Consider the following 5,669-nt stretch of genomic DNA (forward strand, 5'->3'; position numbering starts at 1 on the left):
GGTAGTATGGTAAAGGAAATGGCAACCCACTCCAGTTTTCTTGCCTGGAGAATCCCAGGGACAGCAGAGCCTGGTGGGCTGCCGTCTATGGGGTCGCACAGAGTTGGACACGACTGAAGCAACTTAGCAGCAGCAGCAGCAGCAGCAGCAGCAGTATGATAAAGGGGGCTTCCCAGGTGGTAAAGAACCTACCAGCCAAGCAGGAGACATAAGAGACATGGGTTTGATCTCTGAGTTGTGGAGATCCCCTGGAGGAAGGCATGACAACCCACTCCAGTATTCTTGACTGGAAAATCCCACGGACAGAAGAGCCTGGAGGGCTATAGTCTATGGGGTCACAAAGAGTCAGACATGACTGAGCTCACACCACCAGTTTTAATTTCCTCATCTATAAAATCAAGACAACCACGTCTACCTAATGAGAACATTTACTGAAAACTTATGTGCTGGGCACTGCTGTTTAATTCCCATTTTACAAATGAGGAAATTGAGACACAGAGAAAGGATGCACAGGTAGGAAGTGTGCAACCAGTAGTCGGTCATTGGCAATCTGGTCCCAGAGTCCCTGTGTTTAATGCTGCACTTTATAACCTCACAGGCATGGCGACTGTCAATACAAAACCATATCTAAATATCATATATATTTCTGGCAGTGTCAGCAGACGCTGAATATGCTTATTATTATCATTGCTATTTTAAATATTTATTTATTTATTTGATTGTTCTGGGTCTTAGCTGTGGGATGGGGTGGTCTTCCTAGTGTCATGTGGGATCTAGTTTCCTGACCAGGGATCAAATCTGGGCCCTCTGCGTTTGACACAGAATCTTAGCCACTGGACAACCAGCGAAGTCCCAGAATATGCTAATTATTGTTAACAAACATTTTCAAGCATGAAATATGTCTGTGGTATAGGGTTAGGCTTTGAGGATGTGAAGAGGAAAAGATACAGCCTCAGCCCTCAAGTTTCTCCCAGGTTTAACAGTGCCACCAGATATCCCTATGCCAAGAGGCAAACAGACAATCATAAACTATCAATACTAAAGGAAATTTTAGAAAACATCCAATCCGAGAATAAACAAATGGGATCTAATTAAACTTAAAAACTTTTGCACAATGAAGGAAACTATAAGCAAGGTGAGAAGACAACCCTCAGAATGGGAGAAAATAATAGCAAACAAAACAACTGACAAAGAATTAATCTCCAAAATATACAAGCAGCTCATGCTGCTCAATATCAGAAAAATGAACAACCCAATCAAAAAGTGGGCAGAAGACCTGAAGAGACATTTCTCCAAAGAAGACATACAGATGGCTAATAAACACATGAAAAGATGCTCAACATCACTCATTATTAGAGAAATGCAAATCAAAACAACAAGGAGGTTATCATTTTACACCAGTCAGAATGGCCACCATCAAAAAGTCTACAAACAATAAATGCTGGAGAGGGTATGTAGGAAAGGAACCTTCTTGTACTGTTGGTGGGAATGCAGACTGGTGCAGCCACTATGGAGAACAGTATGGAGATTCCTTAAAACACTAGGAATAAAACCACCATATGAACCAGCAATTCCACTACTGGGCATATACCCTTAGGAAACGAGACTGATAAAGACATATGTACCGCAGTGTTTACCGCAGCAGTATTTACAATAGCTAGGATATAGAATCAGCTTAGATGTCCATCAGCACCTGAATGGATAAGGAAGTTGTGGTACATATACACAATGGAATATTCCTCAGCTGTAAAAAGGAATACATTTGAGTCAGTTCCAATAAGGTAGGTGACCCTATAGCCTATTATACATAGTGAAGCAAGTCATAAAGAGACAAATACCATATATTAACTCACATATATGGAATCTAGAAAGATGGTACCAACGATCCTATGTATGGGGAGACACAGGAGACACAGACAAAGGAAACACAGATGTAAAGAACAGATTTTTGGGCTCAGTGGGAGAAGGAGAGGGTGGGATGACTTGAGAGAATAGTATTGAAACATACACATTACCATATGTAAAACACATAACCAGTGCGAGTTTGATGTATGAAGCAGGGCACCCAAAGCTTGTGCTCTGTGACAACCTGGAAGGATGGGGCAGGGAGGGAGGTGGGAGGAGGTCTCAGGATGGAGGGGACACATGTATTCATACTGATGCAAGGCAAAAAGCATCACAATAGTGTAATTATCCTCCAATGAAAAGAAATAAATAAATTTAAAAAAAGAGAAAACATCCAATCCAACTCCCTCATTTTTCAGAGGAGAAAACTGAGGCCCCAAAGTGGGAATGAGGTATGAGTAATTAAAAAGTGAAGCTTGGATGAAAGTCCTGATCTCCTACACTGGAGCATCGCATCCTTGGCATAAGGTAGTGTTCAAAAAAGACAGAGGTGGTTCTTATCCAAAGCCTGTGTGAAATGACAAAGCAGCTTTCCTTGGCAAGCAGAAAATGGGAGGAGTGGTCACTGACGGATGGAGAGAAGCCCATCAGATCCTCCAGACTCAGTGGACTCACTGCATCTGCAACTCTTTAGCAGCCTCCGTCTTTCTAAATTTCAGCTGGCAACTTCTTTTAGCTTTCTTGTCTTCTAATGAGAGTGAGTGTTCCATTCCAGATGACTTCTCTAGGGTGTGTCCTTAACTAAATGACCAAATCTCTCTTATCCTTGGGCTCCTTCTCAAGAAAAAACCACCTCCACCATAAAAAAATGGGGTTGGACCCAGGCCTCTTTCAGTTCTAAAATTACGTGGATCTTTGTAGGGGTGGGGGTGGAGAGGGCACTACAATGTTCAGCCCCTGAACTTGAAAACTAGGGGAGGTGTTTTTGTTTGCCAAGAGGAGGTGCTGCTACGCCCCAGGCTGTAGCCACGAGACGGCAGCGGGTCCTTGAGTACCTAGGCAGGTGCCTACTGTGGGCCTCAGAGAGAGAAAAGCAACCACTCTCCACAGACCTTGCCTGGCCCCCGCAGCTTTCCTGTTGTAAATCCCAAACTCTTAATTAGTGAAGGGCAGCCAGCCAGATTGGGGTGAGACAAGGGAGCAGTTCTGCAAATTAAGTCTAGCACCAGAAAGACGAAAGATGAAAGACTGGGCCTAAAGAGAATTTGGATTCTAGGAAAGTAAATATTTTACAACAAATTGAAAACGTATCTCTGTCCTGGTTTAAGTTGCCTACAGCTCACATCATCAGAGGCAGTGCTTGGAAAAGAGCTGGGAGTTGGGAGAAAAGAATTGATGCTTTTGAACTGTGGTGCTGGAGAAGACTCTTGAGAGTCCCTTGGACTGCAAGGAGATCAAACCAGCAATCCTAAAGGAAATCAACCCTGAATATTCATTGGAAGGACTGATGCCAAAGCTCCAATATTTTGTCACCTGATGTGATTCATTGGAAAAAACCCTGATGCTGGTAAAGATTGAGGGCAGGAGAAGAGGGTGGTAGAGGATGAGATGGTTAGATGGTTAGATAGCATCACCAAGTCAATGGAGATGAATTTGAGCAAACCCTGGGCGATAGTGAAGGACAGGGTAGCCTGGCGTGCTGCAGTCCATGGTGTCGCAAAGAATCAGACATGACTAAGGGACTGAACAAAATTTTTAGCAGGCAGAAAGATGATTGTTAAAACTAATCTGTAAGGCTTGTATGTTAGACCATCATTTCTTAGAGTTCCCTGAGAAGTCTCTGTTCGTTCTGCTCATGTTTAATAAGCTCTTACTCAAGAAAGAATTGGCTCTGGAAGTTTCCAGAAAGCTCAGCTAAACCAACACTTAATCAATCAATTTTTCTGGAAAGGATGAAAATAATCAAAATTATCATGTGCTTACTGAATGAAGAGCACCAGCCTGGGCACCCGAGGGGTCTGAAAGGATGGAGAGGGAGTTCAGTGAGGGTGGTAAGGAGTGTGGGACACTGGCCTGTCTTGTTCTCTTCAGAGTTCCATTCAGGAATAATCACATTTCAGATCAACTCAGTAGCCAAAAATTCCACATGGCCTGTTTAAGGGTCTTTTTAAATATATAAAAGAATTTGATTCCTTGAGAAGACAGTTTCTAGTAGAATATAACCTTGCAAAATACCTAGAACACTCACAGAAAAGGATATATAAGGATATGAGGTTTCTATAGAAAGATAACATTGCTTATTCACCAGCTACAGAGCTAGAGCTTTGTTTTTTGCCTCCCTCCCCCAGGGCCAAGGAGGGATTAATTTGCCCACTGCCTTACTCGTCCAGCCTCATTTCTGAGCGTCTGCCACCTTGCCAGTTGTTTCCGAAACACACCAAGTGCTTCCTCACCTCTCTGCCTTTGCATATGTCCTCTACCTGGAAATCCTTTCCCTGCTTTAGTTTTCCAGCAAACTTGTGAAAGAGAAAGTCGCTCAGTGGGGTCTGACTCTTTGCCATGGACAATACAGTCTGTGGAATTCTCCAGGCCAGAATACTGGAGTGGGTAGCCTTTCCCTTCTCCAGGGAATCTTCCCAACCCAGGGATCGAATCCAGGTCTCCTGCATTGCAGGTGGATTCTTTACCATCTGAGCTATTGGGGAAGCTCAGCAAACTTTTATTCATCCTTCAAAACCCCACTCAATGACACTGTTTGGTGAAAACTTCCTTAACTCCCCAGAGAATCCCCAGACAGTTAATCATCCTTCATTAGTGCTCCCAGAGCAGCTGGTTCAAAACTTATCACACTATGCAGTCCTTGTTTGTTTTTATGTCTGCTCTTCCCCCGCAGACTTGAGAATTCCTGAAGGGCAGGGGCTGAGAAATTCTCTCTGTGTCCTCAGCCCTGGCCCGTTGCTTACTGTGCAACCTTAGTCAATGCTGGCCGAACAGAAATGGATTCTCTCTCCTGTAACCAGCAGGGTGTTTTGCAAGGTGACCAACCAGGATCACTGAACAAAAGAAAATCATTCCTGGAGGGAGCCCTGGGGCGCTTGCCTAATACCAGGAGCTAAATGCATATAACTGATTGCTAACATTCAATTGCATTGGAAGGCACACATCACTCAAAATTTAATGGAGGCCATTTGCCCAGAATCCATTTTAATTACAGTAGAAAGTTATATGTAAGGAGATATTTTCTGATAGTGTGATTAAGCTCTGAGACTTTAATGGAGTGGTGAGTGCTCCGTGTTGAAGGTCTTTATAATCTTAAATGTTTTGGAAAAGACCATCCAGCGTGAGTAAGATAAATATGAATTGGTAATGGGACTTTCCTGGCAGTGCAGTGTTTAGGACTCCACACTTCCATTGCAGGTAGCAGGGGTTCAATCCCTGGTGATAAGATCCTGCATGCCATGGCCAACAAACAAACAAAAACAAACAAACAAAACAAACAAATATGAATAGATGATGTCAGTTTTCAAGTTTATGTAATAGAACTGCCCAGCTCTGGGCACTGGAAACAGGGCGGAGGCTTTAGTAGCTGCATGTGGAATTACCTGGTCCTCCATAAATGGGTATTGGGGTTGGATACATAGCTGCCACTTCTCTACACAGCTCCTCACAGCTTTGCCTCATTTGCAAACATCCGAGGGATCAGTAAATATTAGTACACATGTGCCGTCAGTAAATAGATTTTGCGAGAGTTGCCAGCACTCGCTGGTGCTTTGTGCTTGTTCTTCTCTCTGGCTCCAAGCCTTCCTCTCTGCCTCCTTGTCCCA

The sequence above is a fragment of the Moschus berezovskii genome, chromosome 4 (assembly GCF_049115385.1).
Source record: "Moschus berezovskii isolate FMDL1 chromosome 4, NW_MosBer_1.0, whole genome shotgun sequence".
Classification (NCBI taxonomy): domain Eukaryota; kingdom Metazoa; phylum Chordata; class Mammalia; order Artiodactyla; family Moschidae; genus Moschus; species Moschus berezovskii.